Source organism: Colobus angolensis, unplaced genomic scaffold, assembly GCF_000951035.1.
Source record: "Colobus angolensis palliatus isolate OR3802 unplaced genomic scaffold, Cang.pa_1.0 Scaffold245, whole genome shotgun sequence".
In the NCBI taxonomy this organism is placed as follows: Eukaryota; Metazoa; Chordata; class Mammalia; order Primates; family Cercopithecidae; genus Colobus; species Colobus angolensis.
In genome coordinates, this window is record NW_012115655.1 from 3,524,631 (window position 1) to 3,549,706 (window position 25,076).

Consider the following 25,076-nt stretch of genomic DNA (forward strand, 5'->3'; position numbering starts at 1 on the left):
TTCTTTTGCTGTAAATACTAAACTGTCTAAATCGATTTGGGTTTCTTACTTGCTGATTCCATAGAAGACAAGCCAATTAAGCAGGTGCTACCATGCTACTGCTTATAGACTGCTTGACCACTTGACAGTCTCCTTATCACTATGATCTGATGTATTCTTAAATTATCTTCTCATTTAATTTGTTTCAGTAATTGCTACTTAACAGGATGCTGGTCCTCTTGGCTAACGCACTTCCACGCCATTTTCATGTTAGTGCTTTTGCTTGTTAAATGCGTTGGCTGGGCTTCATTGTTGTCATTATGTCATTATATCCCTAATTCACAAAAGCAGATCAGTTAGTCAGAAGTGGTTCATTACAGTTAAAAACAAAGATAAAAGAATGGAAATGCTATAACTTAGCATAATGCCCAGAAGGCAAAAGGTGAGCTGGATTTCAAAGCAAATATCGAGCTTTTGCTGCTAGAACACGCAAATCTATTGTCATAGGAAGAAGAGAAATGGCTATCTAAACCCAGCTTTCCCTGCAATGGTGATCTATTAGCCCAGGATCCCAGGATGCGCATGTGAAATTTCATTCAATAGTGACATGAAGCCATCAAAACTGACTTCTCTGGTAAACCAATCAGGTTTTTCTGGAACAAACAAAATAATGTTTTCCAGTCTGGGTGATTAAAGACTATTAATGGAGCAAGAAATAAATTTGAGTCTGTTTGTTAACAAATTTTACCATGCCCTAAATGGGCATTGGGTATACTCTTCCAGGGTGAAGTTGGCTGACATTCAAGGAAAAAAGCTACTCACATAAATGTTTTAAATGAGAGATAGAATGGCGGGGCACGGTGGCTCACACCTGTAATCCCAGCGCTTTGGGCAGATCACCTGAGACCAGGAGTTCAAGACCAGTCTGGCCAACATGGTGAAACCCTGTCTCTACTAAAAATACAAAATTAGCTGGGCATGGTCGCATGCGCCTGTAGTCCCAGCTACTCGGGACGCTGAGGCAGGAGAATCGCTTGGACCCAGGAGGCGGAGGTTGCAGTGAGCTGAGATCGCGCCACTGCACTCCAGCCTGGGTGACCGAGTGAGACTCTGTCTTAAAAAAAAAAAAAAAGAATGAGATATAGGATAAAAATAACTTCTTCACAATACCAATATGAAAGTTGTCAATCTCAAGTGGAGTCACTCATGTCAAACCCAAACAAAAAAAGTCAGGTTAGAAAGGGAAAGCCCTCCTGCACACATGCCTATGATAAGAACTATATCAAAGACTCTCTGAAAGTCTCTTATGCACATTTGCCTGTAACAAGAACTTTTGCCAAAGACTTTCTAACCTGCGTCTTGCTTCATGAATCACAGGGACAGCTAGCCAAAAGGGCAAGAATGCTTGCCTGGCACACTGTCTCCACTAATGAACTGACATCATCTTCTGTGATAAGCCACTGTAACCAATGTTCTCTTCGTTTCAAAACAAATTATGTGTACTTCTTTTGCCTTTAAAAGTTTCCCCTTATCTCAACCTCCTCGAATATGCCCACAGTTTACTATGGCCCCAGTGTCCTGGATTGCAATTCTTCTGCTTATTCCCAATTAAACTCAATATTTTTAGAGTCTCTCTGCTGGTTTCTTAGGTTGACACAAAGAATATCAGTAATGACTATTTATATAATTTCAAGTGGCTTATTCAAGTGTCAAGTGTTGAGCCTTGGAGATATACATATATTAATTATATTCATGTTTAATAGAAGCCATCGTGATTCCTAAACAAAAAGCAATTGTGCCAAAAATGACTCAATTGCGTGTTATCTTCATCAGGTGAAATAAGTCAGAGATCAATGATGTATTATTGAGCATATTTAAAGTTCACAGTCATATGCTGCAACCAAATCTGAGCTGAACACAGCCAAAAATTGATCTGAGAATGCATTCACTGCTATTTCTTGTGTTTCAACTTCTTAGCTTTTCAGTGAGCCTGGCTTGTCACTTTAGGTTTGCAGGTAGTTCTTCATTACATATGTCATCTCTGTCAGCTTCTGAACTGAAAACATACAAGAAATGTCCCTTTTCAACAACATAAGCACCTTTTATGACATCTCGGCATTCTCCAGCATCCAATTTCATTTCGTGTTGAAAATGCAATTAGGCTATCGTTTGCAGGTCTCTCTCCCAATTTCCACCATATATCATTATTTTCAGAGAATATTTCATTTGCCAGTGATCATCCCTTTCAGCTTTTCTGAAAAACTGACCCTAGTAAGAAAAAGGCTACATAGATATATATTGGAGATATGCCCCAGGTAACTTTGACGAGTATTCTTTCTAATACAGGAATGCTTCACCACCATTCCTGGTAAAAGATGACTCATCCCTCTGAATGCTTCCAGTGATTGGCAACACAGCACTTTTCAAGGTACAGAGTTTTGCTTACTTAAAAAAAAAAAAAAAAAGTTCCTATTCTATTCCCTGCGAACTTCCCCTACATGATTCTACTTTTGTTCTCAAGAATTACACATTAAATCTCTCTTTAATAGAATGGTGTTTCATCAAATATTTAAAGATACTAACAAGTCTGCCCTAAGCTGTTCCTCTTAGGGGCTTTCTCAGGGACTCCCATGTCTCATATGGTAACGTATTTCTAACTGCTATGGTGGTTGTTCAGAACACTCTTCGAATTTGTCAGTGACTCTTTCAATGAGCATCAATCCCCTGTATCCTGTACCTCTCATCAAGCGGGCCATATTCATGTTTCCTTAATTCATGTTTGCTCTCTCTTGCTCTCTCTTTTAAAACTATAAAGACAGGGTTCCCCGCCCCTTTTAAACTTCCAGCAAACTGTTTTTTTTTTTTTTTAGACAGAGTCTCGCTCTTTTGCCCAGGCTGGAGTGCAGTGGCATGATCTTGGCTCACTGCAACCACTGCTTCCCAGGTTGAAGCAATTCTCGTGCCTCAGCCTCCTGAGTAGCTAGGATTACAGGCACGCACCATCACACCTGGGTAGTTTTTCTATTTTTAGTAGAGGGGGGATTTCACCATGTTGGCCAGACTGGTCTCAAACTCCTGACCTCAAGTGATCTGCCCACCTTGGCCTCCCAAAGTACTGGGATTACAGGCACGAACCAATGCACCTGACCTGTTGTTTTTTTTTTTCTTAAAAGGGATAATTAACTTTTTATTGAGGTATAATTCATATACTATACATACACCCTTTTATTTTATTTTGTTTTTGAGACAGGGTCTTCTGGGCTTGAGTGCAGTGATGTGTATGGCTCACTGTGGCCTCAACCTTCTCGGCTCAAGTGATCCTCCCGCCTCAGCCTCCTGAGCAGCTGGGACTACAGGTGTGTGCCACCACATCTGGCTAAATTGTGTATTTTTTGTAGAGACAGGGTTTTGCCATGTTGCCCAGGCTGGTGGCAAACAATTCACCCTTTTAAAGTATAAAACTGAGTGGTTTTTAGTATATTGACAAGGTTGTGCGACCATCACCACTCTCTAGTTCCAGAACATTTTAATGACTTCAAAAAGAAATCCTGTATCCATCAAACAGTCCTTTGCCATTCCTCTTCCTTTCTATTCTTGGCAACCACTAATCTACTCTAGTAGACACACTAACCTGTTTCTATGGGTTTGCCTTTTCTAGATTTTTCAAATAAAGGGAATCACATGATATGTGGCCTTTGGTCAAAGTCTGGCTTCTTTCACTTAGAAGAAGGTTTTCAAGTTTCATCCACGTTGTAGCATATATCAATACTTCATTTCTTTTTATGGTTGAATATTTCATTGCAAAAATAAACTATTTTGTGTATTCATTCACCAGTTGATAGATATCTGGGTTATTTCTACTTTTTGGCTACTGTGAATAATGCTGTGTAAGAATATGTATATGAAATTTTTCATGAACTATTAATTTCATATACAAATTTTTGTATAAACTCTCTTGAGCATATATCTAGGAGTCGAATTGCTAGGTCATATGGTAACTCTGCTTAACTTACTGAGGAATTACCAAACTGATTTCTTCATTTTTTTTTTTTTTTTGAGACGGAGTCTCGCTCTGTGGTTCGGGCTGGAGTGTGGTGGTGCGATCTTGGCTCACTGCAACCTCCGTCTCCCAGGTTCAAGTGATTCTCCTGCCTCAGCCTCCCAAGTAGCTGGGATTATAGGCACATGCCTCCATGCCTGGCTAATTTTTGTATTTTTAGTAGAGACAGCATTTCTCCATGTTAGCCAGGCTGGTCTCGAACTCCCGGTCTCAAGTAGTCCATCTGCCTCAGCCTCCCAAAGTGCTGGGATTACAGGCGTGAGACACCATGCCCAGCCCCAAACTGCTTTCTAAGGTGGCCACGCCATTTGACATTCACACTAGCAATGCATGAGGTTTCCAATTTCTCCATAACTTTTCCAATACTTTTCAATTTCTAAAAAATTACTAAAGTATTTGTTCTTAGCTATAAATTATATCACATCTTTCTTTATCACCAAGCATGGTCTTCTTCCTTTTGTGTAAATACATATTTAGAATTTGTCTGGCTTATGGAAAGCACTCAATAAAAATATTCATATTGTTAGTCATTATTAGTATTATGTACCTTTAAGAAGAATCAAATTGAATTGCCTTTTCTCTAGTATTAGAGTTCCATCTGCTTTGAGTAGCAAATAGAATATACCTAATATATGATGCATTGCTGAGGTCAAGGAAAAACAGGTTGATATAACTCAAACGTTCTAGCAATTGTTATTTCTTTCCAGGTTTCCCTAACAAAGTGCCTTGATTTTAAGCCTGGGGATTGAGCCATTGTGGAGCAGGTCCACCACCCCTACATGGCAGATGAGGCTTCTGATGTTGACATTGGCCAAGGCCTTTGCAAACAAGCCAGGCCAAAAAGGTTCAACAGTTACAGCAGGTGCTTTAATGAGGGCATTGATCTTATCCTCTGTGATGGGCACCTCATCAGCATACAGGGTGAGGGTCGAGTAGATGCAGTGGAGCTTGGAGATGAAAAGGCCGTGGTGTAGGTAATGCAGAGCTGTCTCTGCCAGGTGTGGTGTTACTCACCGAATGAAGTGGGCCTCACCCCAATGCAGCTTTAGTTTCTTCAGGACAGAGCAGCCTGGTGACAGATGAGAAAAGGAAGCAATTTCTTAAAATAAGAAAACAATAAAGTTTGCCACATCAATGGATTCTTCCTTTCACAAAACATTCCCCTGTAGCAGGCAATGCTGTTTGGTAGCATTTTATCCATAGGAGAATTTCTTTCAAAATTGGAGTCAATCCTCCCAAACCCTGCCGCTACCTTGTCAACTAAGTTTATGTAATATTCCAAATCCTTTATTGTCATTTCAACAGTGTTCACAACATCTTCACCAGAAGTAGATTTCATCTCAAGAAACCACTTTCTTTGCTCATTCATAAGAAGCAACTCCTCATTAACTCACGTTTTATCATGAGATTGCAACAATTCAGTCCCATCTTAAGGCTCTACTTTTAATTCTAGTTCTCTTCCTATTTCTACCACATTCGCAGTATCTTCCTACACTGAAGTCTTGAACCCCTCATGTTATCCATGTGGGTTGGAATCAACTTCTTCCAAACTTCCAAACTCTTATTAATGTTGATATTTTTACCTACTCAAGAATTATACATTATATTTATCTTTAATAGAATGGTCTTTCATCAAATATTTAAAGATACTAACAAGTCTGCCCTAAGCTGTTCCTCTTAGGGGCTTTCTCAGGGACTACCATTTCTCATATGGTAAGGTATTTCTAGCTGCTATGTTGGTTGTTCAGAAAACTCTTCAAATTTGTCAAATATTGTCATTAGTCACAAATGTTCTTAATGGCATCTAGAATGGTAAATCCTTTCCAGAAAGTTTTCAATTTACTTTGCACAGATCCGTCAGAGGAATCACTATGTATGACAGCTATAGCTTATGACATGTATTTCTTCTCCTTCTTTTTTTTTTTTTTTGACAGAGTCTCAATCTGTTGCCCAGGCTGGAGTGCAATGGCATGATCTCAGCTCACTGCAACCTGCACCTCCCAGGTTCAAGCAATTCTTCTGCCTCAGCCTCCTGAGTAGCTGGGATTACAGGTGTATGCCACCATTCCGGCTAATTTTTGTATTTTTAGTAGAGACGAAGTTTCACCATGTTGGCCAGGCTGGTCTTGAACTCCTGACCTCAGGTGATCTGCCCACTTCGGTCTCCCAAAGTTCTGGGATTGCAGGCATGAACCACCATTCCTGGCTGAAATGTATTTCTTAAATAATGAGACTTGAGATTTGAAATTGCTCCTTGATCCATGGGCTGCAGAATGGAAGCTGTGTTAGCAGGCATGAAAATAACATTCATCTCCTTGTACATCCCCATCAGAGCTTTTGGATAACAGATCATTGTCAATGAGCTGCCACATTTTGAAGGAATTTTTTTTTAAAGAAGCAGATCTCACAAGTGGGCTTAAGATGTATATCATGCTGTAAACAGATGTGCTATCATCCAGGCTTTCTTGTTCCATTTATAGAGCACAGGCAGAGTAGATTTAACATAATTCTTAAGGACCCTAGGATTTTCAGAATGGCAAATGAGCACTGGTTTCAAGTTAAAGTTACCAGTTGCGAGGCCGGGCGCGGTGGCTCAAGCCTGTAATCCCAGCACTTTGGGAGGCCGAGACAGGCAGATCACGAGGTCAAGAGATAGAGACCATCCTGGCTAACACGGTGAAACCCCGTCTCTACTAAAAAATACAAAAAACTAGCCGGGTGCGGTGGCGGGCGCCTGTAGTCCCAGCTACTCAGGAGGCTGAGGCAGGAGAATGGTGTAAACCTGGGAGGCGGAGCTTGCAGTGAGCTGAGATCAGCCACAGCACTCCAGCCTGGGTGACAGAGCGAGACTGCGTCTCAAAAAAAAAAAAAAAAAAAAAGAGTTACCAGTTGCATTAGACCCCGAGAGTCAGTAGGTCCTTGGGAGCATTGAAGCCAGATACTGACTTCTCCTCTTTAGCTATGAAAGTCTTAAATGGCATCTTACAATAGAAGGCTGTTTTATTGAAAATCTGTTGTTGTTTAGTGTAGCCACCTTCATCAATAATCTTAGCTGGATCTTCTGGATAACTTGCTGCAGTTTCTTCATCAGCACTTGCTGCTTGACCTTGCACTTTTATGTTATAGAGAAGGCTTCTTTCCTTAAACCTCATGAATTAACTTCTGCTGGCTTCCAACTTTTCTTCTGAAGCTTCCTCACCTCTCTTAGCCTTCATAGAATTGAGGAGAGTTAGGGCCTTGCTCTGGATTATGCTTTGGCTTAAGGGAATGTTGTGGCTGGTTTGATCTTCTATCCAGACCAATAGAACGTTCTCTATATCATCAATGAAGCTGTTTTGCTTTCTTATCATTCGTGTGTTCACTTAAGTAGCACTTTTAATTTCCTTCACATTCACAACTTGGCTAACTATATGGCACAAGAGGCCTAATTTTTGGCCCATCTTGGCTATTGATATGTCTTCCTCACTAAGCTTTCCCAGTTCTAGCTTTTGGTTTAAAGTGAGAGACATGTGACTCTTCACTTCAACACTTAGAGGCCATTGTAGGATTATTAATTGGCCTAATTTCAATATTGTTTTGTTTCGGAATAGGGAGGCCCTAGGAGAGGGACAGAGATGGGGGAAAGGCCCATTGATGAAACAAAACATATACAATATTTATCAATTAAATTTGCTGTCTTAATGGCATGTTTGATGGTGCCCCAAAACAATTACAATAGTAACACTAAAGATCACTGATCACAGATCACTGTAACAGACATAATAATACTGAAAAGTTTGAAATACTGCAATAATTATCAAAACGTGACAGAGATATGCTGTTAGAAAAATGGCACTGACGGACTTGCTCTACACAAAATTGCCACAATCCTTCAATTTGTTAAAAATGCAGTATCTGAGAAGCACAAGAAAGTGGTGCACAATACAATGAGGTATGCCTGTACTGAATGTGTGTCCATCCCCTCAGGGTGTGTACAGTGTGTAAATATGAACACAAACTGCTAGAGCAATTTTGCCATCTCAAGGAAAGCTGGCCATAAGTGGAAGCAGATGCTACTGAAGGCAGAGCAAAGACAGAAACAAATATGGGTCCTGGATGATATTGTGGAGTTTCTGAGGCAGCCAACCCTGATGCCTGTCATAATACTCCAGTTATAGAAGTCAAGCTATCCCCTTATTGTTTAAGCCAATTTGTGTTGCATTTTGTGGAAGATGCAAAGATACGCTGCCCAGATTCCCTTTCAAGGAAGCACTTGCTGCCCAGGTGTAGGGAATGCGGTTAGCAGGCAGCCCCCAGCTATTTTCTTCAGGGTCTGCTTCAGCAGCAGAAGGCCACCTTGCTTGAGATTACACCCTTTCTAGGTCAGACAGCTTCTAGTATAAGGGGCTGGCCATTTTAGCCTGACAATGATACTTTTGATGAGCAATACTTACTCTAAAGCTCCCTCTCAGGATGGCTGATAATTTGCTGGACGTGAATAGCAGTGTAACTACTTCCTCTGAACAATCCTGCTTCCACTCCATTCCTAATAAAAATCTTTCTTCTCATCTCCAGTGTGGAATACCCAATCTGTGACAAGTTTTCTGTAACATCAGGCAAAAGCATCCTGAGATTCAGTGAGCTAGTCTGAATTCAATCTTGTCTACAGGATGAGAAATGCACTCATGATCTCTTGTTTTTGACTTTGTATTAAGGAAGATTCCCAGCATGCACAAAAACAGAGAGAAGAATATAATGAAACAACAATATCAATATATGACAAATAGTTATCATCTGATGCCCTCGTGTATTATTTTAAAATAAGTCCTAGACATTATATTATTCCATCCAAAAATACCATAGTGCACCAATGTTTGCTTTGAGATGCAATACAGTGACTTTTTCTCTATTCTTCTCCTAATCCAACTCCTCTTTATATTATCTCATCTTTTCTTCCTCTTCCCACCACCATAGCTTTAAAAAGAGGAAATGTTTTAATAGAAGGGGCAGGGGTGGCAGTGGTAAGGGATAGAAGGCCCAGAACAAATACTGGAATCCTTTCATTCATTCAACAAACATTTTAGACCTATCCTCTCTCAAAGTCTCAATCATCACTAGTGTAGGCAGTTGTTCAGATAGGTGGTACTGGACAATGATGTTTTTGTTTAGCCAGAAAGGAAGAATGGAAAAGAGTCCCTTAACACCTGCCATCTAGTGGTTACAGTGATAAGTAACATGCATGCTTTCTACTAGACAGATTTATACATGGTTTGTTTTATGGAACAAACAGGAAATTAACGCCAGAAGGGTAAAGTGATTTAAGGTCATATGGCTAGTTAATAGCAGAGCTTGGCATAGAACCTAAACAAGTTGATTTTAAGACCTGTGTAAATTTTGATTGTTTGAAACATAAAGATGTCATTCAAATGATTTTAAATTTGATTAAAGCATCATCCTGTTTTGTATTTATTTGTATAGTACATTAGTATCAAAGGAGAAAAAGTGCCATTGGTTGAATGAGGGAACAAGATGGGCCTATGAGATAATATTAACATTGAATTATTTTCCATTAAATGGTCCTATTACCAACATTTCAATAATAATAATGCCTATGCTAGCTCTGTCATATTCCTAAATAAAGGTTGAATAATTATATTAGAGAAAACTAAATGCAATTATGCCACATCATTGACAGTGCATTCACAGAGTCTATGTTACCTTCTGGAGTTTGTTGGATCTGTTACTTATTCCTGTCCAGTCAGTTAAAATTGAAGGTGGAGCTCACAGGAGCTGATACTTTACACTTTATTTCTGAGTAAATATAAGAAGTTTGCCAGGGGAATGGAAATACTGTGTTTCAAATGAATCCAGCAATGGCCACACCAAACATTCAGATGATCATCACAATTAGGTGGCATCTAGGTTACATTGCCCTTGTCTCTCCAGGACTGGGGCTTTCCTAATCCTTTTGACTTGAGAGGGAAGGATTTAAAAGTGAATCTACCCCTACCTTATTAATATTTTGAGGCAGATTTTGGGAATGGGGAGAGGTGGCGAGCATTTTGAGACTCTACTTTTGGTGTTAGCATAGAAACTCATTGTGTGACATTTAGACGCTTCTTTGGATCCCATTTTCCTTACCTGTAACAGCAAGAGGTTGACTAAGTGATTACCTCTAAAAGTTCCTTTCAGTACTGTCATTCTGTGAAATTTTTGTGCTAAGGATAAATCTTCAGTTCAGCTGGTCCCTTCTGCTTTTTTCCTGGGTTGACTTCCTCCCACAATCATTTACTGAGTATCTCCATGTTCTTGAGGGTAGGGCCTGGGTTTTATTCAACTTTCCCCATTACCTAGCACAATAACTAAGCAGGTTATTTCCAGTAGGGTTAAAGTTGTTTTCTATATAAGATTCCAACTTTGAATGGAGGGGCTCACAGTTCCAAAGAGGGTGCCAGGCATCATCAATTAACTAAAAGCTGAGTATCCGTAAAAATAAAAAAAAAAGTTGGGGGGGACGCGGGGGGACATAAAGGCTAGCAGGATATCTGGTTCCAGTTGTCCTTAAGCACAGGTATGTTACAACAGGGAATAAGAGTGCATAATAATGCAAAAAGTAATGGTTAACACTCATCGAATGCTTTCAGTGTGACGGCGCTTTCAGTGTATTATCTCAAGTAATACAATCGTCCTATTTTTTAGGTACTAGTATTATGTTTCACACTTGAAGTGGGCACAGAGAGGTTAAGTAACATGCCCAGGCAATACTGTTAGAAGTGGGAGGCAGCATTTGAAACCAGATAGCGAAACCTCACAGCCTGCACTCCTAGCGCTCCACTACGTAGATAAATAAGAAAAATCACAATAACAATCGTGATTTCTCCAAGAGGCCAGGTGAATTTGACCACTGATGAGTACAACCTACAGAAGGAGCAGAGGGAAGTGGCTGCCGAAAAGAAGGCTAAAGAAGTTTGCAAAAAGATAACATGTACTTTTCCAGGCTAGATACCCAGGCCGAGAAGCAAACCGGCGGAATAAAATCCGACGAGCAAGATCTGGAGCGCGCCAGGATGCCAGGTAAACCCAAAGAACAGGTCGGAAGTGACGTCACTAGCTGAGTCTGGCGCTCAGCGGGACGGCGGGTCAGGTGGAATTCCGGCCGGACGTGGCGCACGGGAAGTTACGCAGGGGAGGCGGTACCTGGTTGTGGAGGGTGTCGCCATGGGCGGGGCGGAGCGTCTGGGATCCGCTGGGAGCCTCGGATACCCGACAGGTAACCTGCTGGCGCGATCTGAACTGGGGTGAGGGTGGCAGCTGGGGTTGATGGCCTAGGTTGCTCGGGGCCCTAAGCGCGGGCGGATACAGGTTAGGTAATGGACAGCATTAGGTCGTGGCTGGAGAAAAGGCTCCTTGGCATGAGACTCCCTGAGGGGTTGAGGATATGGAGAACTCTTGGGAACTTGGTCTTGGAGGCCCGAAGTCGTCGAGGAAATACAGACAGGTTGAGTCTTCTCAGAATCAGACATGGCTGGGGGCCATGGGTTTCCGATCATTGGCGCGTGTATTGGAGAGACGGAGCCTGGGACACTGAGATGAGTTGACCTAGGGTTCACCTACCCCGACCTGTTCTGCTAATAGAGGACAGGGACCTCAACTTTTTGTCTCTTAACTCGTAGCACAATGCCTTGCCGCAAGTAAGCATTCTTTAGATGCTGTCGAAGGAAGGAATGAATGAATGAATGAATGAACCAACCAACCTGATTCTGGCTGCCCGGCAGAACCTCTCCCAAATTTCAGTATTCTAACCTCTGAATATAGAAATGACTCCAGTTTAGTTTGCTAACCAGTGGTTTATGAGGATGCTGGTGCAGCAGATACCCAGGACATTGTTGGTTTTTGTTAGTTTTGTCTTTTATGGTTATTGAAATTTAGAAATGTGTCTTAGTATTCTTATCCGGGTGGAGAGGATGAGCCACTTACTTTGGCTTCTTTCAGGTTCCTTTACTTTTCTGGGAAGAACTTCTAGGGAAATGATACCAGGGAGGAGTTGGACCGTTGTAAATAAACTACTGTTATAGCACTGCTCTTAATGCTTTCTTTTAAGCAAAGTAAACTTACTTTCCTTTTTTTTTTTTTGAGACGGAGCCTCGCTCTGTCGCCAGGCTGGAGTGCAGTGGTGATCTCGGCTCACTGCGCGACTTCCGACCCCCTGGTTCAAGTGATTCTCCTCCCTCAGCTTCCCGAGTAGCTGGGATTACAGGCACACGCCATCACCCCCAGCTAATTTTTGTATTTTTAGTAGAGACGAGGTTTCACCGTGTTGGCCAGGATGGTCTCGATCTCCTGACCTTGTGATTCGCCCACCTTGGCCTCCCAAAGTGCTGGGATTACAGGCTTGAGCCACTGCAAGTGCGGCCGCTTTCCTTTTTCTTAATGGTTTCTTCGTTATCTTATACGTAAGTGTACTACTACTTACATTTGAGATGTGAGAATTATAACTCACTGTAATTATATTGTAATTGAGAATATACCTTATATTTTTGATTATGAAAATGAAAATAGTAATTTATAAAAATCCAGTCAGAGATTATACCCGGTGTTTATAATAAGGTTAACTCCTTCCAAACAGTTATATTAATAGAGGGTCCCCAAAAGAAGATTAAACTGTTTCCTTTGTTGGAAGTACTTGTTTAGGTGTCTTAAATGTGATCAAGAGTGGGGCCAGGCATGGTGGCTCATGCCTGTAATCCCAGCACGTTGGGAGGCCAAGGTGGGCGGATCACTTGAGGTCAGGAGTTCAAGACCAGCCTGGCCAACATGGTGAAACCCCGTCTCTACTAAAAATATGGAAAAAATTAGCCGGGCAGGGTGCGATCCTGTAATTCCAGCTACTTGAGAGGCTGAGGCACGAGAATCACTTGAAGCTGGAAGGCGGAGGTTGCAGGAGCAGAGGTTGTGCCACTGCACTCCAGCCTGGGCGACAGTGTTAACTCCTCAGGAAATATAAATAAATAAATAAAATATTAAATGTAAATAAATAAAATTTAAAAAATAAAAATTAACTTTAAAAATGTGATAAAAAGTGGGAAGGGACCTAAAAAACAACTACTGTAACCTTACTGGTTTTGGTTGTCAAATGGAAAAAAAGAGCAGATGAGACTGTCTTCAGGCTGTGTAATGAAATCTTGGCATGAATCACTACTAGTCCAGTGAGGTGAATGTGTGTATGGACCACATAATGAGATAGCAGCTCTGGTTTCAGAATCTTACCATTAGATTGGATATAGTAGGAGTAGGAAACCCTGAATTTATGCCACATGGGTGTGTGTGTGTGGGTGTGTGTATTTTACAGAGATGAAACTTCTTAAGCATTTTCTAGATATAAAAATCTAAGATGTTCTCAAAATAGATTGAAAACTCCAAAAAGTTGACATGTAAATATATTATTGCACTGTTTAAATTTTAAGTTTACATACCCTTAAACCTTGTTTTCCCAGTTTCTGGAAAGTGCCCAGAATCATGCCCATTTGTGTATACTGTTACTTTAGAATACATAAAATTATGGTACAAAGTCATGTTTTGAGATCCTGTAGATTTATGTTAATATTATTGTCTTACTTAAAAATCCAGTCTAATTTTGCTACCTCAGTCTCCTGTTCAGTGTCAATCTGTTGTTCAGTGTGATGTCCACTAAGTTGTGGACATCTAAATGTCTGTGTAGTATAACTTTGATTCATAATGAATTGGTATCTCAGTGGTAACTTAGGTCTGTACATTGACATTCTTGAGGTTTTTAGTTTTGCAGAACACTGATATCTATGGACTCTAAAATGGACTTCATTTAAAGAAACCCACGGACCATTAATGGACAAAAACATGAGTCAATATGTATTGTGGCATTCAAATCCTAGCACTTTGGGAGAGGTAAGTAATTGACTGTGTTTGTGTTTGTTGAGATGGTAGAACAATCTTAAATTTGCCTAGGAAATTATAGGATTGTAATTGAAAAGTACAGTTCTTAATCTCTTTATGTTTTAATCAGGACCTTCCAAAGAAAGGTTTGTTTTGTAAATATAAAGCAATTGTTCTTATTTTCCTGTAAAGTTGATCAGAAATTGAAGATTGGCAAGCTATATTTATATTGTTCCTGGAAAGTTACTGCTCTGCTTTCTTTTTTTAGGGGGGAACCTCCTTTCAACACTTTACATCCTGGTAGAAATAATTTAATCTGTGGATACCCTGTAGGAATGAGGCCTCAAATAGTCATTTAAATTATCTTGCATCCAAGTTTGGCTATGTAATAGTATATGTATCAAATCTATTGATCAATTTTATCTTGTGCCTCAGGTTTAAGCAAGAAAAGAGGCCCAAAAATGTCTTTTTTTCTTTATCCTGCCTTATTCATGCTATTTTATTTTTTTCTTTCTTCTTCTGTTAAAAAAATATATTAGGTGGTTGATTCTCTAGGCCTTTTATCTTTCTGTCTCAAGGGGGTAAAATTTATTTTCTCCCATTTTACCTTTTTTAATTGATCAGTTTGTTCATTTTCAGAACCTTAACTTCTAACTTTATGATAATATTTGTCACCCTTTAATCACTAAGCATTAAACTTGTAGTTTTTTTCTGGTCTCCTTTGTAGATACCCTGGCTTCTTATTTAGAATTTGCTTAATTCTATAGCAGGCAGTACTTCTAGGAATTCATCTTTCAGATTTATTTGGCCTTACACACAGAAATTTGCATACAAAGATTTTTGTCACCATATTGTTTGAAATTAAAAAAACATGCTAGAAATAGCCTAACTGTGTTTCAACAGAGGTCTAGTTAAATGACTGTCTTTATACAAAGTAATACTTTGCAGCTCTTAGGATAAAGTAGTTGCAGAGATGCAGATATGGAAAAATCTCTAATACACATTGTTAACTGATAAAACAATAAAAAGAACTATACATACAGTATGTTTTCATTTGTGTTTATATAAAGCATACATTTATATACATACATACAAAATTTCTTCAAACCAGTGTAATGAATTATTGACAGATAACCCTGGGAAATGAGACTAGAGGCCTACAGTAGGAAGAAGAGACTCACATCTCACAATTTTTCCGTATACTATTTCTGGTGGGTTGATTTTTTTTTTTTTACTATGAGCATGTTTGTATTTTCATAATACTAAGAAACAAACAGCAAGTCTTTACAATAATTTAGCAATTATGAGAGCCTTTTACTATTCCCTTATGACTTTCTGTTCTTATAATACTTGGACTATTTAGAAGAATTAGGGTTACATAAATGAGTTAAGATTTTTTCAGAGCTGCAATCTATTCCAATCCATTGTAATAGATTTTAAACCTTGACATTAGATTGTTACTATTAATAAGATCTTAAGAATACTAAATGCTTAGTCTTGCCGAATTCAGTATTCATTTACAGTATACTGCGTGTTGCTGACCTGACCAGGTGATATGGTGGGTGTTACCATTGTTTGCAAGCTAGGTTCGTATTGCTGTGGCATAGTTCTGAACTTCACAGTATTACTGAATAGGATGAACTTTGTTTTATCTGAATTGCTATTTAGGGACTTTTTAAACAACTCATTATTGTTTTACTTTGTTCTTGATGTTTAGAACTGGCTTAAGGCATTGCAAAGAATGGCTTGTTCTGTTAGTAAAATCAGTAAACCAGAAAAATAATTTATATAATTGGTAATCTCATTTTGTATTACTTTTAATTAGCTGATTATCTGCCTTGGGAATGCAGCAGAAAATTCTGGTGACTTTTACTTCGATAATCATTTTTGTCTTCCCACACTTTTATTGTAGGACATTTGGAATAGTAGTAATAGATAAGTAAAATGAATTATATGAAAAATTTAAATATATAATAATCTTTATTTTTTAATAGGGATTTTATTAGAAACTTGCTTGAGAACAGGCTTTGTAAGATACATACATATATGATACCACTTATTGTGTGTCTGTTAAAAATCATAATGAAGGCTGCTAACTAGTGGTTGAATCATGATTAGTAGAATAGAAGAAGTTATAGGCTCACGCCTGTAATCCTAGCACTTTGGGAGGCCGAGGTGGGTGAATCACCTGAGTTCAGGAGTTGGAGACCAGCCTGACAACCATGGAGAAACCCCATCTCAACTAAAATTACAAAAAATTAGCTGGACATGGTGGCACATGCCTGTAATCCCAGCTACTCAGGAGGCTGAGGTAGGAGAATCACTTGAACCCGGGAGGCAGAGGTTGCGGTGAGCCAAGATCACACCATTGCACTCCAGCCTGGGCAAACTTGGCAGAGTATTTTACATATACTCATCTCTGTTAAATGATGCTTTGTTTCCTAATGTCCTTGGGATTAATCACTATCATCATGAAGGGGAAATCAGTGAGTGCGATGCCTAGAGTAAGACTCTTTATTCTTGCTAAGTGAATGGATAGCAATGAATTGAATCCAAGGACAGATTGTTTTCCTAAATCAAGAGGATAGAATATGGTAAAGGTGACAGAGAGAGAAAGGAGATGAACCTGAATGTAAAAGTTACATGTAAAGAACACAGAATTGAGGAAAGATGCTTCTATATGTATGTGTATATATGTGTGTACATAGATATATAGTATATAATATCTACATCTATGTATGTTGCATACATATATGTTCCAGAAACATATATATTTATATAGAGAGAATATATATATTCCAGAAATATGTGTGTGTGTGTATATGTATATACACATAGAGAGATAAAGAGAGAATATACATATATATTCCGGAAAACCAGATAGGAGGTTGTCCAGTTAGTCAATGAGGAAAAAAAAAAAAAAGCACATTAAGTCCTTAGAGATGGGCCTGTCATAGGCTAACTCACGATTTTGCGAGTAGCTTAAATAATTTTGGAAGTTTTAAGATTATTCACAGAGTTGAAATGACAGGAAGGCAGACCTAAGCTTAAGTGAGAAAATTAAAATCTAGCAACATAAACTATTATGTTAACCATATCTTTTGAGATTCTGTTTTGTGTTGTTTTGGGGAGGGGAGAAAGAATAGAGAACTCAAAAATTTATTGATGTTCAATTTGAATTGAACTAGAACATAAGTCTTTCCTAGCATTCCAATTGTTTATGACCAAGATTAAACAGATCCCATTAACCTATAAAACATTAATGCACAAAAACTGATTTGATTACCTTGCAGAACAGGAGAACTGTTTTTAATCAATGTTTTGATCCTATAAAAGGGCAATTGTAATGATCTAGATTGAGGGGACTGGAACTATTTAGAAGACTTTGGAAGGGTTGGAGAAATTCTATAGGAAGTATACTTGTTCTTTGTTATTTGAGGCCAAATTTCATTCAAAATAAGAGAAAGTATAGAACTATTAATAATTAGCAGTGAAGCAGACTGTGTTGAGAGGCAGTGAACTCCTGGTAATTTGGGTTGCTTAAGCAGATTTTGAACATCAGGAACACTGTAGAGGGGATTTTTCATTGTATGGGAGAATGTACTAGATTATTCCGGAGGCCTCTTTCAAATCCTAAAAACTTTTTTGTAGTGTAATAAAGTGATTTATTGTAGATGGGTTTAATCTCTTATTCCTATATTTAAATACTGATAGCTAACATATCCAGTGATCACTTATCCATCAACCTCACCTCACCCATAACCAGGACATAAATTTTAAAATTATTTGAACTTCAAATTATAAGAGATAAAATCAACATGCTTTTCTCAGATCCTTACTCAGTTTACTTTTATTTTAGACACAATTCTGATAGGCTTAATTAGCTGGCATCTAATTCCATGAGATATTAGAAGTAACAAATCATGAATAGTCCAGGTGCTCTTATTAGAGGCAAAGAAAAAAGGAAAAAACTCATAAAGCAGACCAGCTAATTTAAAATTGTAGCAACCTGAGTCCTTTTGATAAGATGAAAACAGCTCTATATTAATGGATATTCAAAATGATAACCCTGACTGAACAGAAATAATTTATGTTTAGTATTTTCTATTGAAGAAGGGAAGAATACCTGAATTTTAGAAAGATCTCTTTAGTGTGTTTAATAACAAAAGACAATCGGACAGATATTTTGGCATTTGGAGAGGCTGCATTGTATAGTGGAAAGAGCACAAACTCTAGAGTAATATAGACAGATTTGAATCTGGGCTCCAGTCTATTAAATTAAGTTTTATTATTCGTTTCAAGCCTCAATTTCCTCAGCTGTAAAAAGGAATTTACTGAAGGTTAATGTATATAAAGTCTTGTCTACGTAAAAATAGCTATTGCTATTATTTCATTATTACCATAAAGCTGACTTTATCTTGATTAAAAAAAATTTTGGGCTATTCAAGTAGAGCAAGAACAAACTTATCTAATAGTTTTAGTGTAAGTTTAATATATATAATGCTAATAATGGTGATGGCATGCTTGAAAAAAGTTTTTAAAAATTATACAAGTAATTTATATCCACCTTACAAAAATTAGGTTATAGAAAATATACCTAAGCAAAACAAGGAATAAAGTTGTCAGAATCCTTTATCACTATAATATTTTAGTGCATGCTTCATTTTTAAACTGCTTTGACATTCCCACAGGGTGTCACTTCTGAGTAGTGACTGCTGAAATGGATTTTATATTACTACTGTTGGGGAATTTACATTATTCACTGTGCTTTCTAATCATAACATGAAGTGAAAGATTGTGACATGGCACAATACTGATTAAAATAAAGCCCCGGTCCTGGTAAATTTTGTTGTATTGAAACCAGTTTTGTAGAGCGGTGGGTGTTGCTTTCTGTTGTGGAGCCAGAGAGCCCAAGTTTGAATCCCGTCTCTACTATTTATCGGCTGGGTAATTACCTGAATTTTTTAATTTTAAGGTACTTCAGTTTCTTTATCTGTAAATTGGGGACAATAGTAGTATCTAATTCATGGGTTGTTGTGAGGATTAAAGGAATTAATCTACATAAAGTGTTTAGAGCAGTGCCTGGCACAAAGTATAGACTCAGTAAATATTAGCTGCTATTATTATTCGTTTTTAGGCAGGTTTATACAAGCATATACAATAAACAGAATGAGCACAAAATTAAGTCAGTGAGATTAAAAACCTCTTCTAAAAAAGGGAGAGGTATGGAACAGAGGCTAGTATCCCCTGAGGGAGAGAGGCCTCTGGTAATTATTTACTGAGCTAAAATTTCAGAGGGCTATAACCTGTCTTTTGTTGCATCATGCACATGTTTACAATATTTTTACTATATGTTTTTCATTTGAACCTTACAAAGGGGTCTGAATTTTTCCATTTGAAGGCATTGTTTCTTTTTCTCCCTGTTTAAATATTTCAGTATTTTTGAACCATAATATTTCCACATCAGTTTCTTTCCCTACCCCACAAAGTCAACATCATTTTATGCTGTCTCTTCCAACAAGCATTTTGGCTATGCTTTCAGAGATCAAAAGCTCTTTAAGACAATTCGATACCATGGATAGAGATCAAAGAGATACAATAAATTATCATTAAATCAGTGTATCTGACTACAGCCCCAGGGAGATTCTGTGAGAACTTTAAATTCTGTTGCAATTTTCAGTGACAGGTATTAATCAAAGAGATAAGCCAATGAAGATATTTAGCCGTTCTGTCTACTGTACCCTTTAAAAATTTTTTTTTCCTTTTCTTTTTTTTGATTTTCTCCTTTTCTTTTAGCATGGTATCTAGTAATCTGATTAATTACTGACCAAAAAGAAGTTTTTAATTTCCCTTAAAAAAATTGTTAGACTTGTAGTAGAATTTTTTTTGTGTTTTGTTTTGTTTTCAAGCATCAAGTACCACGTTTTTGAAGATCATGGCCTATCATCATTATGCATTCAAGATTTGAGTTTGAATAACCTCATCAAGACTTAGATCTTCTTCAAAAGCTTCAAGTGTCATCTGCATTAAAGTTCTCCATTGAACCCTCTCACAAAAGTACAAGCTTAAAGGGACTAAAATCCATTCATACATTCCATTTTATATCCCTTCCTCTGACTTCTCTTCAATTTCCTTGGCCTCTAGGGTGCTTCATATTGCTTGTGTTCCTTTAGACTAGAGCCAAGGAGACAGTGCTTTCCAAAAAATGTGTTCTGTGGCCATAAGTTTTCATTGATAGAGAAGCATAAATTTAACATGATGAATTTAGAATTAGGACTTTTATGGTATCCTATAAAAAGTTGAGTTAACAGGCCGGGCATGGTGGCTCCTGCCTGTAATCCTAGCACTTTGGGAGGCTGAGGCAGCCGGATCCCCTGAGGTCAGGTGTTTGAGACCAGCCTGGCCAACATGGCGAAACCCCATCTCTACTAAAAATACAAAAATTAGCCGGGCGTAGTGGCGGGTGCCTGTAATCCCAGCTACTTGGGAGACTGAGGCAGGAGAATCACTTGAACCCAGGAGGCGGGATCTGCAGTGAGCTGAGATCGCGCCACTGCACTCCAGCCTGGGTGACAGAGCAAAACTCTGTCTAAAAACAACAACAAAAAAAGTTGAATTAACAATAAGGAAATTAGGACGAAGTGGCAAAAATATTTTGGGTTACATTATACTCTCAGAAGCTATGTGGTTTAGAGAAAAGGGTCCCCAACCACAAAAGTTAGTGGTTCTTATTCTGTCTACCTCGTACTAGGTATATGGTAACTGAGAAAGTCACTTAACCTCTCTGAACCTTAACTTCATCATCTATAAAGTGAATCTGACATTTCCCCCCCGGCCTACCTCACAGGGTTGTTGTGAGGATCAAATGAAATAATGTACATGAAAAGACATATATAAAATGTATAATAAAGACAAAAGGTCCTGTTACATAGTTGGAAGTCATTCCCTCAGATCTTGGATCTAGGAAGGTAGGTGATTTAAAGTCACTGAAAGCATGTACCATGTTCAGGTTGGATACATGGTAACAAGGCTATATTAAATTTTTTTCTCTGAGTTGAGTCCCTAAAATACTATCATGGGCTGATTCTAAGAAGGAGCACGAATATATATTCCCCTAAAATTATAGCTTAGCATTGTTAATGCTCTAGAGCAGTCTTCAGAGTTATCTGTTGTAACATATTAGTGATTTGTGAAACTTTTTTACTAAAATGTGACCCTCATTTTTCTTTAAATGAAAGAACATAGAATATTTCACAATGCATTCCATGTGGTAAGAGTAAAAAATTGTTTAGTTATTTGTACAAATGTGTGTGTGTGAACGTGTGTGTACTTGGTCATTAAATAAAATGTACTTTTTTTCCCCTGTGAGTTACAGCTGCTGTTCTTTCTTTCTTTTCTTTTTCTTTTTTTTTTTGAGACCGAGTCTGGCTCTGTCACCTAGGCTGGAGTATAGTGGCGCGATCTTGGCTCACTGCAACATTTGCCTCCTGGGTTTAAGTGATTCTCCTGCCTCAGCCTCCTGAGGAGCTAGGATTACAGGCACTCGCCACTGTGCCCGGCTAATATTTGTATTTTAAGTAGAGAAGGGGTTTCGCCATGTTGTCCAGGCTGGTCTCAAATTCCTGACCTCAGGTGATCTACCCACCTCAGCCTCCCAAAGCACTAGGATTATAGGCGTGAGCCACTGCGCCCAGCCTCTTTTTTTTTTGAGACAGGGTCTCACTTTATCACCCAGGCTGAAGTGCAATGGCACAGGCTACAGCAGCGGCGTGATCATGGCTCACTTCAGCCTTGACCTACTGGGCTGAAGTGATTCTCCCACCTCAGCCTCCCCAGGTAGCTGGGACTACAGGCACAGGCCCCCACAACCGGATAATTTTTCTACTTTTTGTAGAGATGGTGTTTCATCATGTTACCCAGGCTGGTCTTGAACTCCTGAGCTCAAGTGATCCACCCACCTCAGCCTCCCAAAGTACTAGGATTACAGACTTGAGCCACTGTGCCCAGCCATCAGTTGCTGTTCCCAGAGTGCCATTTTGGCACTAATGCCTTCCTACACATTTGGATTCCTAAGAGACTCAGCATTTTTTTTTCACTTTATACTACTACTTGTGACAAAGAAATTAATATCAATTTGACTTATGGTGTCATTTAAATATTTTTATTTCGTAGCACAGATAAAACCTGTATGCCTCATGAATATTTAATATTTTAATATCTATTCTGATACCCAGACTGTTATAGCATTTAAAAGGTTGCTTCAACCTCTACTAGCAGAAAGATTGTGTCAAATATTTTGCTTTTTAATTTTTTTTTTCTTGTATCTTTCTGGCCTAATGGCAAACAAAACCCTCCATTTAGCATTATTCGAGGACTAAGTAGAGAGAGGCTATCAAGAACGTAGTTAGCATGACTGGGAATTTGATGGTCTCTGGAAAAGAAAGTACCATTTCTTTTCTTTCTTTGAGTAACTAGGTTTATCTTTAGTTTAATGATTTAAGATAAATAATTCACTAACATTAACTTGTTCAACTCTTACTCCTAAAAACAGATATCTCCCTCTTTGGTGACAGCGTTGGTTAGGTTAGCATAGGTGACTTTATTACAGTGTCCATGAACAGTAGGGCATGGCTGCTTCTTCCCAGGGTTATGCATTCCAGTTCATTGATGAAGAACTAATTTTTTAGTGCTTTAGTGTACTGAAATGCTGTCTTTAGTGCCCTGGAATTATTTAAAGTTTGTTAGAAGGTTGTACAAGGTATTAATTTTCTCTGCTTATAAATTATATGAATGTATATAGTCCTAGCAATATGAATATTTATCAGAAGATGTATAATGTAGAATCCAACTGCCTCATTCTTCCTGAACAGCCGTGGCCAAACTTCTTACATTAATGGAGACTGAATTAATTGCAAAGGTTGTATAAATCGAGGCTATTATGTTTATGACAATTGGCAGCTGTGGCATAAAAGGCTCATTACCATCTGTAATTGACATTTTGTTGTTCCTCCTTCCTCCACACCTTTGCCAAAAAATGGCATTGGTATTACTACCTCTCCATGCAGGAAGTAGGATCTACCTATGAGAAAGTTCAAGAGAGTAGTAGGCAAGTTCAGCTATCCCTGACCTTCTTCCACAACCCTCATGAAACTAATCCATTGCAAAATTCAGTCTTTTCTACTTCCTAAATATCTTTCAAATTGTTCATCTTTGTTTCCATGTCCGTCCTTATTTATTTTATCATCTTCGCCTACATTTTTGCAATATCACTTGAATGGTTTTTTGTATTTACTCCTCCCCCCTCTAATCTCATTGGTTTTAGACTGAGTTTTAAAAATACAGTTCTAATCTTTTTGATCCTCTGATCTAAACTCTTATTATCTTATTGCCCTTAGAATTCAACCCCAAATCTTCAATCATTCTTTGCCTACTAAGCTCAAGCCATAATGGTCTTCCAATTCTCTGACAATGCCATTTTTTTTTTCTTCAGAGCTTTTGTTGTTGTTATTGTTGTTTTTTGGGACAGAGTGTTGCTTTGTCGCCCAGGCTGGAGTGCAATCCCGCAATCTTGGCTCACTGCAACCTTCACCTCCCGGTTCAAGTAGTAATCTGCCACAGCCTCCCGAGTAGCTGGGATTACAGGTGCCCGCCACCATGCCTGGCTAATTTTTGTATTTTTAGTAGAGATGGGGTTTCACCATGTTGGCCAGGCTGGTCTTGAACTCCTGACTTCGTGATCCACCCGCCTCGGCCTCCCAAAGTGTTGGGATTACAGGCGTAAGCCACCGTGCCCAGCCTTCTTTAGAGCTTTTGCAGATACTTTCTGCTTGGAATGCCCTCCTCTCTCCTGTTCCTCTTCACATAACGCACTTCTACTCATACTACAGTCTCACTTTAAATATTATTTTTTCCAAGAAGCCTTCCTCCATATCTCAGACTAGATTAGACCTCCATTCTCTATCATTCTTTCACAAATCACCCATTTTTTCTCAAACATAGCATAGTTGTAATTATTTCTCATATATAATCATTTGTGAATAATCTTACAAGGCAACCTTTAGGAGGGCAGTGACTGGTGCATGTTTTATTACACTGTATGCCCAGTGTTTAGGAAATTGCCTAGCAAATAGGGAATCAGTAAATATTTGTCAACTGATTCTTCCCACAGCTATCACTCTTCACTTAGGTATTTCCATACTGTAAGTTCTTCTGGGTTGTTGAACTTCCTCTGTTTAAAACCCTCCACTTGGCTGAGTGCAGTGCTCATGCCTGCAATTCCAGCACTTTCGGAGGCCAAGGCAGGAGGATCGCTTGAGGCCAGGAGTTCAAGACCAGCAGCACAGTGAGACTCCAGTCTCTACAAAATAAAAATACTTTTAAAATGAGCCGGGCATTGCCTGTAGTCCCAGCTACTCAGGAGGCTCAGGTGGAAGGATTGCTTGAGCCCAGGAGGTCCAGGCTGCAGTGAGCCATGATTGTGCCCCTGCACTCCAGCCTGGGTAACAGAGCGAGAGCCTGTCTCAAACACACAAACAAAAACCCTCTAGTTGCTTCTCATCTCACTCCAAATATGAGCCCAGTCCTTATAATGGGCTCTAGGGCCTTAACTGATATGCCTCTGCTCTCTCCTTACCTCTCTATCATCTATTGGACTGCCCAGCCCAGATCTCTTAGCTGATCTCAGAAATGCCAAGCTTTCTTCTGCCTCAGGACCTTTGTACTTGATATTCCCTGTGCCTGGAATACCATTGCCTTAGATATCTGTCTGGTTTAATCTGTCATCTTCTTTAGGCCCTTGAGGTTATGTGACTTCAGTGAGGCCCTCTTTGACCATCGTATTTAAAATTGTAACCTCACTACGTGGCATCCCTAGTCTTCTCTGCTTTACTTTTCTCCATCGTACTTATCTCTGATTGACATTCTCTTCATAGGTATTTTCCGCAGTACTAAGAACAGTGACTGACACATGGTAGGACCTTAGAACTTACTTATTAATTGAGTTAATTTAACCTGTACTCACAGAGATGCATATTTGGGACAATGAGACCTGTAGCCCAAATTATGAGGGCTGAATATTTCAAGATGATTTTAGAAGATGAGTTAATTAAATTTATTTATATCCTGCCTTGTTCTAAAAAAGTTTTCAAAT

At 38.8% G+C, this 25,076-nt stretch overlaps 1 protein-coding gene across 1 annotated transcript in view; it reads left to right on the plus strand.

Moving 5' to 3' along the window:
• Window positions 1-11,221: 11,221 nt before the first annotated feature.
• The window catches only part of LOC105514485 (mitogen-activated protein kinase kinase kinase 13-like), a gene marked incomplete at its 3' end in the record, with an annotated part of 164,890 nt that continues 151,035 nt past the window's right edge, over window positions 11,222-25,076 (plus strand). Inside the window, exons 1-2 of the mRNA XM_011945865.1 lie at window positions 11,222-11,288; window positions 13,813-13,939. The remainder of the gene's footprint in view (window positions 11,289-13,812; window positions 13,940-25,076) is intronic.